At 42.3% G+C, this 15,725-nt stretch overlaps 1 pseudogene; it reads right to left on the bottom strand.

The window, feature by feature from the left end:
• Window positions 1–6,932: 6,932 nt before the first annotated feature.
• LOC148508279 (5S ribosomal RNA) lies at window positions 6,933–7,051 on the bottom strand (annotated as a pseudogene).
• Between the last annotated feature and the right edge of the window lie 8,674 nt (window positions 7,052–15,725).

The following is a 15,725-nucleotide window of genomic DNA, read 5'->3' as shown; positions in this document are numbered from 1 at the left end:
GAAAGGCTGGCTGGAACAGGGGGGGGCAGTAAAGGCTGGCTGGAACAGGGGGGGAGGGAGGGCAGGGAAGTCTGGTTGAACAAGGGGTGAAGAGGGCAGGGAAGACTGGCTGGAAAAGGGGGGAGGGCAGGGAAGACTGGCTGGAACAGGGGGGGAGAGCGGGAACAAGGGGTGAAAAGGACAGGGAGGGCTGGCTGGACTGGTGGGGGGAAGCACAGGGCTAGGTCAGGGACCTGATTGGCTGCCATTCCGCGAGCTCTAGATGACTCGCGGTCGGCACCATATGTTCAATGCCACTGGCATCATATCAATATCCCCTAGCTGCTGGTGCAGCATCGCTGCTACACGGGCCCCCTTCTCTCTCTGCTTTCTCCGGGCCCGGGACTCGAGGCCCGGCAGTCCCCCCCTGATGGCGGCTCTGACACTCACACACTCATGCACACACACAGTCACTCATACACACTTACAAGCACCACACACACTACATACTCACCCTGCTGCAGAAGAGCCGGCTCCCGACACTGGATGCAGAAGACAGCACTTCGGAAGGTGAGTAATTAAGGACAAATTAAGCTAACTAGAAACTTCCAATTGCTTAATTAGTCCTGAGGGGGGGTGCTGCCGGGGTGCCAGAGCAAGTCCCAATGATTTTTTCTAAAAGTAACGATTTTAGGAAAAATCACGGTTGCTCTGGAGGTGCGAGAATAAAAACCTCCCGGCATGCAAAAAAAAACAAAAAAACAAGCACCTAATTGAATAGCAAAAAACCCGTACCTGCAGGAAAAACCTTGCAGGTGCGGGTTTTCTGCTATTCTCACACACAATTGAATATGCCCCATTGACTTCCTTTAAAAAATAATAAATTAACCTTTAGCAATATACCAGGAGAAACAAACTACTGCATTGTATTTATTTAGATGTAATATAAAATTATTTCCTTTTTTAACCACTTAACTGGCAGCATCACATGTGATGTGACTGCAGCCAGAAGTACTTCAGCTGGCATCGTTACATCACATGCGACCACGCTGCTTCCCCTGGATTTTGCAGAGGAGGTCCATTCTCCAACTACTCCCTGGAACCCCCAGAAGTGATGCGATGGTCAGTGACCGCTGACATCACAGAATTGCGCCCCAGAATGCCAGCACTCCGGGGCGCATGTGCCAGGGAACGCAGTGCAAGGTGGGGAACTCAGTTCCCCTCTTAGCACTTTTTGGCATACATAGATCAGCTTCAGCAAGGAGTACTGATCATCAGTCCTCCCTGACACATGCTCCGCTGCGCTCTGCATACAGGGGGAGGGGGAAGTATGCCTATGGGGGCTGGGGGGTAACCGGCAGTGCCAGATTAACAATGGGGCGGATGGAGCTACAGATCCAGGCCCTCCATCAAAATAGGCCCACAGTATTGGTGTGCTCAGTGCTGCGAGAGACAGGAAAATGTATCACCCTTCACCAGCGCAGCAGTAAGTGAACCACGGGTCCATGGCTATATGTTGGCTGCCCTCTCTGCTGCTCTGTTTCACACAGCACAGCTGGAGGCTCAGTCAGTGATGCAGCCAGGGCCGGCGCTACCATAAGGCAAGTTTAGGCACTGCTGGATCCACACAGAAAAAAAAAAGAGAAAGGGATGCCTGTTTCGGTCCCTGCACGCCTCCGTGAGATAAGTGAGGTAAGGGATGGGGAGCACAATGTGGGTGACATTAGGAGGCACAGTGTGGGTGAGATGAGGGACGGGGAGCACAGTGTGGGTGAGATGAGGGAAGGGGAGCACGGTGTGGGTGACATTAGGGGGCACAGTGTGGGTGAGATAAGGGACGGGGAGCACAATGTGGGTGACATTAGGAGGCACAGTGTGGGTGAGATGAGGGAAGGGGAGCACAGTGTGGGTGAGATGAGGGAAGGGGAGCACGGTGTGGGTGACATTAGGGGGCACAGTGTGGGTGAGCTAAGGGACGGGGAGCACAATGTGGGTGACATTAGGAGGCACAGTGTGGGTGAGATGAGGGAAGGGGAGCACAGTGTGGGTGAGATAAGGGACGGGGAGCACAATGTGGGTGACATTAGGAGGCACAGTGTGGGTGAGATGAGGGACGGGGAGCACAGTGTGGGTGAGATGAGGGAAGGGGAGCACGGTGTGGGTGACATTAGGGGGCACAGTGTGGGTGAGATAAGGGACGGGGAGCACAATGTGGGTGACATTAGGAGGCACAGTGTGGGTGAGATGAGGGAAGGGGAACACGGTGTGGGTGAGATAAGGGACAGGGAGCACAGTGTGGGTTAGATGAGGGAAGGGGAGCAGAGTGTGGGTGACATTGGGGGGCACAGTGTAGGTGAGGTGAGGGAAGGGGCCAGACACACAGAGCCTGTGCAAAAAATATTATGGAGACAGCCACACTACAGTGTCGCTGAACTAAATGGTGATGATTGATCATCACCCTTCATATTATCCAGGAATGGAACCTCAACCATGGCTCCTGGAGGCAAGATCCCCCCCCCCCCCCAACCCCTCCCCCTATCACCATTGGTGATATGATTTTTCAAACCTGGCAACAAGATCCCTGACACTCAAAAATATGTGTTATTCCTGTTTACAAAATAATGTTGTTACCTTAATGCTTCTATATCAGTACACAGACTAGTTTAACTGTCAAAAACAGTTAAAATTATTTTTGGATGGTAACACTTCAGTAAAGATAATAACAGTTTACTGTACCTCATTTTAAAACCCTATGCATACCTCCCAACCTTGCTGTGAGTGTGCATGGATGACCTCGATAAGGGGGCGGAGCCTCAGGAAAGAGGGCGGAGGGAATGGGTTATGCTTAGGGAGCCGTGTGAGCACTGAAGGGGGCAGGGACACAGGCTGGGCATAGCACACAGTCACAGTGCTGCCTGCCCTGTATATACTGTATTACTGTATAGCCGGAGCTGATTAATTGAGCTGTGTCCCTGCACTGACAGACAGGCAGTAAGCACTCTCTTGTTTACAGCCCTGTCGTCAGGAATGTGTGGGAAGTCATTGCAGCCAGAGCCGTGACTAGACATTTTGGTGCCCTGTGCCATAAAGAGTATCGGTGCCCCCCACACACACAATTTTTTATAGAGGGCCATTAAGAGGGCATGGCACTCCCATTTTCCTTTATGTAAGCCCTACCCTATATGGGACCACACATCAGGACTATTGTTTATATGATTGTCATTTTTTGAGAGATGAAATTAGTATTTTCTACCCATTACGTAAATTACCAATTGCCACAGGTTAAACTTGAATTTGATGGACCTATATTTTTTTTTTAAAGACTTACGCCTAATTAAATTTACCTAATATTTTACACAATGCGCTAAGAAACACAAAAAAGATCAGCAATTCCATTAGAATTGCAAACAAACATATTAAGCATCAGCTGTCCCTAACAATGTCACAACAAGACGCATATGCTGCCATGACACCCATAATATAAGACAAAGGTTGTGGATAGATCCCCTTCCATAGATGTACCCTGATGCAGTGCCAGATGAAGGTCCACATGGGCCTGGAGCTGAAACTTATGAAGGGCCTATTGTGTGCCGGCGCAGGGGTTGTGACCAGCACAACATGGGTCTGACTAGTAATGTGGAGGGTATGACCAACGTTGTGGGGGCATGGCACTCCTCCAAATATATATTCTTGCCAGGTGCAATCGGCATCAGCACTCAGGGAATTTTTAAACAGATGAGTCAGCACTCAACACTTGTGTTCCAATGTTTCAGAATTGAATTCTTTCCTCAGGGAACAATGGGCCTGATTGAAAGTTGTACACAAACCCAATGATTTACGTACATCTCCGATGTTTGTCAATTTGCACATGCACAGAACCTGTACTGCGTATGTGCAGATGTCTATCTGCGATTATGGTTGCAGTGCTCCCTAAGCCACAGCATTATTGACATGCTGCAGCTGTTTGGGGACAGGGAAAGGGGGGTTGATGGCCAGAGTTACAGAAAATGATGGTGTGTCAGACCCATTTTCTGGGCGTACAGAGGCTTGTGACTGCACCATTGGATGCAGCTTCACTTGCCCCAGAAGTGAGAAATTCACAGCCATCCTTGGTAACCTGAGGGTCACTCAAATGAACGATATTCATACAGATGGTGCATACTGCAACGGATCACAAAAGCATGCAGTGGGTGTTTTTCTGCTTCTTTTACATATTTTAATACAGCAGTTGCGTCTCTCTGTGAGAACTGTGCACAACTGTGAATCAGGCCCAATGTACATCATAAACTCATCTTAAATATCCATAGTTGAGTTTCCAGCATGGACCTGGCAGGCTGCAATCGGCGGCAGCTGCTTTCGGTAAAAGCAGAAGTGCATAATCATGTTGGCGCATCCTGACTGGGGTTTGCATAGTTACTATAATAGAGTGTATACATAAAAAGAAATAGTCCCAAGTACATGAAAGAAGGTAATAACACATATACAAACATAATGATCCTGTGAGCTTAAGATGCTAATCACAATGAGCCAATAAACCTGACACGTATATAATAAAAAGAGTGTAACAACTGCATTAGAGTCCTTATCACATAGAAAATGTACAAATCAACTAGGTCTAAAAGGAAAAAAAGTATAAATAAATCTGCAGCACGTATAATAGGCCTCCATCTACATAATGTAATGCTGCATTCAATTGTTGACATCCTGGATGTCGACATTCAGAACATGTCAACTTTATGCAGTCGACATGCTGAATGTGGACAAAATATAGCACTCCTGTCGTCAGGGGTATGCCAAAACTAAAAGAAAATAGCTTACCTCATATCCCATGATACCATGTGCGATTCCAAATGCTGCCCGGCATTTGGAATCACACATACTGACTATAGTACACTGTGTTGGTGTCATAATAATAAATATATATATATCTGTATATACATACACACACACACACATATATCTTAATCCGACAACATCTGTCCCGCCTCTGACATGCATAGTGGGAGCCGGGGCACTCACCACAAGAGCCAAAAGCATCCACTGCAGCGAGCCACAGGACAGGCCGAAGCTGGAGAGGACGGAGGAGGACCACTCTGTGGGTGCCAGGAACGGGTAAGCATTGAGCAGGGATGGATTGGGGAGGAGGGGAGCTGGACGGATCGGGAGGCAGGATGGGGCTGAGCGAGTGGCAAACCGAGTCCCTTTACTAGTGTGTGTGTGTGCATGTGTGAATATAAATATAGATAAAGTGTAAATTGACAATAGAGCGACCAGTTTGCTGTTAAGAAATAAATGTGACTGCAGTGTAACAAGATACTAATACATAGAAATTATGTGTATACAAAAGAGTACCACTTATTCTTGCATCAGCGTAATAAAGGGTTAGATGAGGTTTTAAACAAAAACCAATACTTATTCAAAATAACAGTGCAATCCTTATTAGGCAGGTATTGAAGGCCAAAAAGTGGTAGTGCAATAAATAACAGTGTAAAGAATAAATATATATATAAATTAACAATTTATTCTGAACATTTATAGGATTTCCAACCAAGAGGCTAATAAAATCCCTTAAATTACATAATAATGAAAAAAGGCAATAAAAAAGACAGTAAAAAAAATATAAATAAATTTTTTTAAAATTAGCAGCTTATCTGAATGTGAAAGAGAAGTAGTAGTCCAAAGTGCATGAAGTAGCAGCAGACACTTCCAACGCGTTTCGTCTATGACTTCATCAAGGGGATGGTGTGTGAGTGTAAAGGTTCGCTTTTTATAGCCCACTAGGGGTTCAAAAGGTCAGGAATCCGCGTCACATCCTGTGTGATCCATGACCCTCATATATACTAAATATCTTGTTAGTATCAGTTCATCAGTTCCTAATAAGCATGTCCCAGTAGTGTTTTAATCAATTCATAAATAACGGGATGTTGTTCAGTGTTCTAACATTGCGGCAAATCTTTGCCCTTACTAACAGTACTTCCGCCCTCACTCTGGCATGACACCTCAATGGTGAAAGACCCTGTCCGCCCAGGTTACGTGGCGTCCTTGCGTTCACGTCCTCTCCGTTTGGTGTGCACGTGTCCCATGACGATGCACGTCTCCTCCGTGTCACCGTACGTTGCCGCCTGTCTCCTCCTAGACTCCCGATCATGGCCGCTCGTGTCCCGGGCCAGGCATCACTTCCGCCCTGACTGTGCATGTGACTATGCATTGACCGCAATGTTCTTCTACCAGTACATCATTTCCGCCCTTCTGTTGTACATGGTGGGGATAACATCCGCCCATCTTTATGAAATAAAAAGGGAAAAGTCTCCGGTTTCTTCTAAAATAGAGAATTAATATTAGAGTTGGTATCAAAAGTATAAGGTTATGAATGGAAATATATTCAGTGGCACATTTTGATTGTTTTAACAGAAATATAACGCCATTGGAGATCCACTATAGGACATAGATGAAATAAATAAGAACGAAATAAATAAGAAAAAAAAAAAAAATTATATATAGAGAAACAACTTGCATGCTAGTGCATATTATGATATAATATAATGTGAAATGAGAGGGTATTTATGCATATTAGGGGTTGGGTCCATTGCAATAAGTTCATATGTGATAAATAGAGATATAGTTCGTATAATGTTCTGAATAATATCCATAGTTCATAATAAATATGTTCATAGGTTCAGAATGAAATCTTCGACAATGCTACTAGTTTTCTTATTCTTAGGTTCTTCTTTTTCTTGACATGTAGAACCAGTGCAGGATCAATACAACACCTGGAATTCCTGAGATGTCACCAATCTTAGTACTAATCAGGCCCAATGATACTAAGCTCCCAGTCCCATAATTGGAGCTTGTATAGATTGGTATAGTTTTATATGTATCTCCAAGAGATGCAGGTACATTCAAATTCCCTTTTTTAGGCCATGCCACCTTGTATTCATTGCAGATTCAACGTATATTTGCAGCACCAGGTATTCCTAAGAGGTTACCCTTCTTAGTACTGACCTGGCCCAATCATGCTTTGCTTCCAAGATCAGATGAGATTGGGCTCATACATGATGGTATGACAGCAAATATAATCTGCAAAAGAAGTGGGGGGGGTGGATGAATACTGCCAAATTATTTCTACTATACCTGATCTTCCCAATGAGTTCACCCCTAGAGGTTCTGGTCAGGCCCATCCCTCCAATAGGGAGGTATAATAGTAGATGGGAATTGAATGTATCATAAAAAGGGAGCAATTTCGTAGTATTCGTTGAAGCCTTTTGGTGCCAGTGTGTCCAATTCAAACAGCCAGAACATCTCTCTTCTTGATAATAGATTGCCAAAATCCCCTCCTCTCTCTCCTAAAGTCACATGTTCAATGGCTTTAAAAGTAATCTCCTCAGCATTAGAGTTATGTTCTGTTTAAAAATGTTTGGAGACTGCATGTCCCTCTACTTGATTTTTAATATTTCGGATGTGCTCCTGAATCCTCATTTTCAAGGGTCTTTTAGTTTTGCCAACATATTTCAGTCCGCAGGTACATTCTAACAGATATATTACTGATGTCGAATTGCAGTTCATAAAATTCTTTATAGTGTATTCCTTAGATCCATCTGAATTCATGAAGGTTTTTCTTTTTGGATGGAGGTATTTGCAAATATTGCAACGGCCACACTTGTAGCTACCCTTACATTGCAAAGTATTCTTAGTTGTTTTGTCCTTATCCCTTAGCATACTTGGTGCTAATAAATCTTTCAAATTCCTTGATTTTCTAAAAACAATTTGAGGTCTGGGAGGTAAAATCTTGTTAAGAATAGGGTCCATCAGAAGGATATTCCAATTTTTTTGAGGGATTTCTTGATTTGTTTCTCATGACCACTATAAGTAGTTATAAATGGAACTGCATCATTTCTCTGTGGTTTCTCAGTTCTATATTGGAGTAACTTGCTTCTTTCTAATTGTCGAGTCTTCTGCATTGCTGTCATAATTGTTGACTCAGGATATTCTTTCTCTCTAAACCTGTTAGCATATACTTCCAGTTGTTCATTACAGCTTGTAACTTCACTACAGTTGCATTTGATCCTGTAGAACTGGGAGTATGGGATGTTTCTCTTCCATTTATCTAAGTGACAACTTTTAAAATGCAGGTAACTGTTAGCATCCACTCCTTTAATGAAATTCTTAGTACAAATCTTATCCTCTGTGGCGGTTAAAACCAAATCTAAAAACTCAATACTTGTGTTATTAAAATTCGATGTAAATTTAAGATTCATATTGTTATTTAAGATATGTGATAAAAAATAGTTAAAATTTCCTTCTGATCCTTCCCAGATGATTAAAATATCGTCGATATACCTCTTGTAAAAGATAATGTTATCTTTAAAAGGGTTATTATTATACACATAATTTTTCTCCCAACATCCCATGAACAAATTCGCAAAGCTTGGGGCAAAAGTAGTCCCCATCGCCGTTCCACATGTCTGGCGATAAAATTGGTTTAACATTTTAAAATAATTATGGGTGAGAATAAAAGACATAAGATCACATAAAAATTCCTTATGGGGAACTTCAATTTCTTCATCCATCTCTAAAAATGTCCTTGCTGCGTTGATACCTTTGGAATGCTCGATGCACGTATACAAAGATTGGACATCAATAGTTATCCAATTGTAGGTCTGTCTCCATTCAAAGCCTTCCATGTATTGTAGGACACTTGTAGTGTCTTTCAAATAAGATTCCAATTTTATAACATATTTCTGGAGAAAGATATCAACATATTTAGAGAGATTGGAGGTAAGCGATTCAATTCCCGCTATAATGGGCCTCCCAGGAGGTTCCGTCATGCATTTGTGGATCTTAGGAAGGAAGTAAAAAATTGGGGTTGTGGGGTTTGATTTCATTAAAAATTGAAATTCTTCCTTTGTTATAATATTCCTTTGTAAACCATACAGTAGAATAGTTCTCAATTCTTCTGTGTATTCTTCTGTTGGATCTTTTTCTAATTTTTCATAGGAATTTGCATCATCAAGGAGTCTACATGCTTCTTTGAGGTAGTATGTATGGTCCATGATAACCAAACCCCCCTTTATCAGCTGGTTTTAGAACTATTTCCTGATTTTCTCTCAGATTCTTCAGGGCTTCTTTTTCTTTATTACTGAGGTTCTGTTTCTTAATAGTTGGATACTTTGCTTCATTACTGCAAAGATCTTTTTTCACCATTTCATAAAAAATATTTAAATGGTTCCCTTTTGATTCTAATGGGTAGTAAACAGATTTGCCCTTCAGACCAGATTTCGAAATTGGGGCACTATAGTTCTTAAGAGGTGCTGATTCCTTCCTTAGAAAGTGTCGTTTTAATGTGAGATTCCTCACAAATTTATTTAAATCAATAAATGTGTCGAATTTGTTCATGTTTCTCGTCGGTGCAAAATTCAATCCTCTGCTTAGTAGTGTTATCTCAGAATTGTTTAGTGTATGCCGGGATATATTAAAGATGCCTTTAGTTTTGGGATCTATTGAAGGTTTCTCCTTTTTAGGTTTCTTCCTCCTCCTGCCCCCCTGTTTTCCTCTTCTTCTCTGTACCTTCTTTTCATGGGGGAGGCTGTTCTTGCAGTTTCTCTGAACAATGTATTCCTGTTGCTTGTGTAATTTTGGGCTGGTGATAAAAAAAGTTCGTTGTCACTGTTAGAATCCAAACGTTGTAGTGCAGAGAACCTATTCTTAGATTTGGATTCAATAGGTGCATATTGTGTGTTGAAATCCTTATTTCTTCTATAACTAGTTTTTCTCTTATTGCCTTTTCTCCAACTGGGTCCTTCTCCTAATTCATATCTGTTAACAGTCCTTTCTTGCTTCTGGAACCTACTCCAATTCTTGACTTCTTAATAAGTCTCAATCCTCTAGGGATTCTGTTTATGGAAACATAATGTTCTAGACCCCTAATGTCCCACCATGCTTTGACTTCTTTTGTTAACATTTTTTCTAATTCCCAAAACATGTTATCAATATTTTCAGTTGGGACACTTTCATGGGTGGGAGTGTTTTCATTAAACACTCGTTGGCAAAGGTCTCTTCTTTTGCTCATACGGTCTCTATTTTTAAACATAGTTAAAACAAGTAACGGCTGCTAATAATCCGATTGACACAAAACAGTGATATAGAGAAAATGGTGGATAAAGCGCCAAAACTTGTAAATTAATAAGTTAGAGAAAAAGAGATACGTGTAGTGTATAGATACAGCAACTTAGCCTCAATTTTATAGGTGTCAGCTCAGGGTCAATGATACAATACTAGTGTGAGTATTTTGGAAACCATAGATAAAGTGTAAATTGACAATAGAGCGACCAGTTTGCTGTTAAGAAATAAATATGACTGCAGTGTAACAAGATACTAATACATAGAAATTATGTGTATACAAAAGAGTACCACTTATTCTTGCATCAGCGTAATAAAGGGTTAGATGAGGTTTTAAACAAAAGCCAATACTTATTCAAAATAACAGTGCAATCCTTATTAGGCAGGTATTGAAGGCCAAAAAGTGCTAGTGCAATAAACAGTGCAACAGTGTAAAGAATAAATATATATATATATATATATATATATATATATATATACATAAAATAACAATTTATTGTGAACAATTATAGGATTTCCAACCAAGAGGCTAATAAAATCCCTTAAATTACATAATAATGAAAAAAGGCAGTAAAAAAAATATAAATAACATTTTTTAAAATTAGCAGCTTATCTGAATGAGAACGAGAAGTAGTAGTCCAAAGTGCATGAAGTAGCAGCAGACACTCCCAATGCATTTCGTCTATGACTTCATCAAGGGGATGGTGTGTGAGTGTAAAGGTTCGCTTTTTATAGCCCACTAGGGGTTCAAAAGGTCAGGAATCTGCATCACATCCTGTGTGATCCATGACCCTCATATATACTAAATATCTTGTTAGTATCAGTTCATCAGTTCCTAATAAGCATGTTCCAGTAGTGTTTTAATCAATTCATAAATAACGGGATGTTGTTCAGTGTTCTAACATTGCGGCAAATCTTTGCCCTTACTAACAGTACTTCCGCCCTCACTCTGGCGCGACACCTCAATGGTGAAAGACCCTGTCCGTCCAGGTTACGTGGCGTCCTTGCGTTCACGTCCTCTCCGTTTGGTGTGCACGTGTCCCATGACGATGCACGTCTCCTCCGCATCACCGTACGTTGCCGCCTGTCTCCTCCTAGACTCCCGATCAAGGCCGCTCGTGTCCCGGGCCAGGCATCACTTCCGCCCTGACTGTGCATGTGACTATGCATGTGACTGCGATGTTCTTCTACCAGTACATCATTTCCACCCTTCTGTTGTACATGGTGGGGATAACTTCCGCCCATCTTTATGAAATAAAAAGGGAAAAGTCTCCGGTTTCTTCTAAAATAGAGAATAAATATTAGAGTTGGTATCAAAAGTATAAGGTTATGAATGGAAATATATTCAGTGGCACATTTTGATTGTTTTAACAGAAATATAACGCCATTGGAGATCCACTATAGGACAAAGATTTGCCGCAATGTTAGAACACTGAACAACATCCCGTTATTTATGAATCGATTAAAACACTACTGGAACATGCTTATTAGGAACTGATGAACTGATACTAACAAGATATTTAGTATATATGAGGGTCATGGATCACACAGGATGTGACGCAGATTCCTGACCTTTTGAACCCCTAGTGGGCTATAAAAAGCGAACCTTTACACTCACACACCATCCCCTTGATGAAGTCATAGACGAAACGCGTTGGGTGTGTCTGCTGCTACTTCATGCACTTTGGACTACTACTTCTCTTTCACATTCAGATAAGCTGCTAATTTGAAAAAAATTTATTTATATTTTTTTTACTGTCTTTTTTATTGCCTTTTTTCATTATTATGTAATTTAAGGGATTTTATTAGCCTCTTGGTTGGAAATCCTATAATTGTTCACAATAAATTGTTATTTTATATATATATTTATTCTTTACACTGTTATTTATTGCACTAGCACTTTTTGGCCTTCAATACCTGCCTAATAAGGATTGCACTGTTATTTTGAATAAGTATTGGTTTTTGTTTAAAACCTCATCTAACCCTTTATTACGCTGATGCAAGAATAAGTGGTACTCTTTTGTATACACATAATTTCTATGTATTAGTATCTTGTTACACTGCAGTCACATTTATTTCTTAACAGCAAACTGGTCGCTCTATTGTCAATTTACACTTTATCTATGGTTTCCAAAATACTCACACTAGTATTATATCATTGACCCTGAGCTGACGCCTATAAAATTGAGGCTAAGTTGCTGTATCTATACACTACACGTATCTCTTTTTCTCTAACTTATTCATTTACAAGTTTTGGCACTTTATCCACCATTTTCTCTATGTGAATATAAATATATTTATAAAATATATGTGTCCGTATCCACTGTTGTCCTTAAAAAGAAATATATGTATATATATGTATATATATATATAAAGGGCACTGGTCATTGACGAAATCATGATGAAGCCTGGTCCTTCACTCATTTGAACTGAAAGGGAGGGAGCAGCATGGTGGTTTTCATTGGGCTGGGCTAGGGCTGGATTAATGGTTTGGGGGTCCAAGTCACTTAAAAGTGGGGGTCCCTATAGCCTTAAATTAACAGCATAGTCATAATAAATTAGATAGATAGTAAGAGGGAGCTACAAGTAGGCGGTACATAATAAAGAGCCTTTCACACCATTTCCATAACATAAGAAACATTTATTTAGCATATATTCATAATTTCATATACAAGTATTTACATAGGCAGAGCCACTCATGCAGATCACATATAAAGTCACTCATGCAGCAGGTCATATATGCAGTCATATATGCAGCAGGTTATATGTGCAAATAAGCATGCAGGGTCACACATACAGAGGATCATATATGCACACATGAGACACACACACATACTGTGCTTAACAGTAGTTAAACTCTCTTTTACCTTGCAGGCAGGTACTGGATGTTGTCACTAGGGAGTTGAAAGTAAACAGGGGCTCTGTAGCAGATCATCTGCCCTCTGTCCCATGATGGCAAACCATCAACAGTCAGCAACAGGCAGGAGGACAGTACACTGGGCTGTTTAGCCCCGCCCCCACACTCGGAACACGCCCCCACACTCGGAACACACCCAATCTCTCTCTGCTTGCTTCCTTGCACTGCAGCAGTTCCGTTTTAATTAATGTCCGATGTCCGTTTCCTCCCTTTAATCCAGCTCTGTGTGCAGGGCCACGGAGAGCACACGCCACACAGCAGCTGGCAGCTTGAGGCAGGATTTTTATTTTCTATCAACACTGCCAGCTGATCCTGTTGACAATGGGCCTATTTTAATGGTGGGACTGGAGCTGAAGCTCCACCTGCCCCATTATTAATCCGGCCCTGCCCTGACGTCATCAGTTACTGTCCAACGTGACGTCACTCCCTACTATCCACGTGGACATAGACGGGGAATATAAACCAGCCCGAAGCGCGGCAAGCGGACAAGTTTTTTCTTGTGGAGGCCTTTATGGGCAACTGCACTTTCGCCTCACTCCACGTCACATCCAGGTACAAATACTGAAGGACATCTACACACAAACCATAGGACAAATGTACATATAGGAAAATTTACTAGCAGGTGCACAGCATATCAATACACAGCATCAATAATCAGTTTAGCAGAAATCATACTATGCAGGAGATGGCCCCCAGTACACATATATCTAAATATACAATGAAAAACAGAGCACATTGAAAAAAAAAAAAAAAAACACATCATACCATGGGCAGTATACAACCCCCCCATACATTACTACATCTTCCCCTACAAACAAACATTACTGCACCCCCCCCCCCAAACTCCAGGTGTGATTAGTATGCAAGAAGACCACCCCCCGTTCATTACTACATCCACAACATCCCCTAGGAAATATTAGTGTACACCCCCTTCCCCCAACACACACACATTACTGGAATCCCCCCAAACCCCAGGAGTTATTAGTATACAAGAAGACATCCCCCATACATTACTACATCCCCATCCCACCTCTCTCCCCCCTAGTAATATTAGTGTACACCCACACATTACTACAACTCCCAACGTAGGTCACTTTAGTATACACCTCCTACACACACACTACTAGAGCCCCCCCCATCCCACCTCACCCCCCAGGTATTATTAGTATTACCCCTCCCCCTTAGATAACATGAATAAGCTAATACAGCCCCCACACCTCAGGAACTTACCTCTGCTGCACTGGAAGCTGTGCTCTCCTCACACACCGACTGCTGCAGGGGAGGGGTGGCGGGGTCTCGGCAGCACATTGTGCAGTAGCTGCCCATGGCTGGGGCTGACTCCAGTCCCCAGCAAGTCTCATGCCTGCTCCTGTGTGGATAATTTTCTGCCAGGGTACACAGCCATAAGTGCGGGGTCCATGCGGTGTGCTGTATGTGTATTGTTACAGGAGGGGCAGGTAAGCTGTGCAGGGGCTACTTCAGTCATGTTGTGATAAACACTAACTGGAAACCTGAATTATAGGTTCTTCCTTTCCACGGAGAGGTGAAGAGGTAAGTATGCCACAGTTTGAGAATGCAGTTTTAATCTTTTATTTCAAGCCAACAAATTGAACTCTTTCGTGCTTTTACGGAGAGAAATATAAATTCACTTTCAGTGGCATCTACAACAACAATTACATTTACAATGTATTTTCACACCAAACAAAACAACAAATTGGATTTTTATTATACAGGAACCCAGCCTCCTGGCTACGATCAGTATATTGCGGCCGCTGCGGATTCAAAGGTTATTGCATGCAACATAAACGACTTTGTTACACTTCATTTTAACCTCTATAAACACAGATTGACAGCTTTAGGTTAGCTAATACATAGATTAATTGTTAAAATGCTTTCTGGCCAGAAGCTATCAATAAGTCTCTGCTATGCTAAATTGTCCTGAGTGCGCACTGCGTTGCCCGGGTTATTGGTAAGTTTGTCCTTAGCCTGCTTGTCAGACTAACTCCACTTGCAAGGAATCTGAAACTAACTTGTTCCTAGTTGCAATTAATTCTTTAGTTATTTTGTATCCTGGCCGACTGCCGGGCACTGAAACAAAGTCATTGTCTTCCTACCATAAGCTGCACTGAATGGAAGTTATTACTATTCCAGTGGGGCTGCACTAGTCTGTGAGCTAGCTATACTTTTCCTATTGCTCTTCCACAAAGGAGCCCCTACAGTAATTTGCAGCGTAGGTCTGCTTTTGAGGGGGGGGGGACAATAAAGTGACGCAGTCCCTTTTACTTGTGGCAGGGCCCTTCCCTTGGACTAGTCTATTGTTAGATGCGGTGGACGGGGTGCCTATTAGCAATTAGACAATTTCCTCCAGTGGATGCTTTTCTGCCTTGCCCTTACTGTCTCCCACTTCTTCAGTGGTTGGGGTACAAACTGCAGGACCCTAAGCCTAGGGACTGAGAGCTATAATGAACAGTTTTTCCTTATTAAGAGGGTGCCAACTGTGAGTGCGTGCGGAAGGTGCAGGGATGTGCTTGTGGCCAAGTCTCTTACCCCCTCTCTGTTAATCCCAAGCTCTCTCTCTCTTTAATGCCCCAAGGGTCTTACTCCACCTCCGATGAGCGTCAGTCCCCTGATCTCCGCCTCCTGACTCGCCTCTGTCTGTCCGGACTGTCAGTCTCCGCGTCTCCGCCTCCGGACCCGCCTCCGTCTGACGGGA

The sequence above is a fragment of the Taudactylus pleione genome, unplaced genomic scaffold, assembly GCF_031769625.1.
Source record: "Taudactylus pleione unplaced genomic scaffold, aTauple2 ptg000372l, whole genome shotgun sequence".
Taxonomy (NCBI): Eukaryota; Metazoa; Chordata; class Amphibia; order Anura; family Myobatrachidae; genus Taudactylus; species Taudactylus pleione.
The sequence above is the reverse complement of the archived record's forward strand: the minus strand, read 5'-3'. Positions and strand labels throughout refer to the sequence as shown.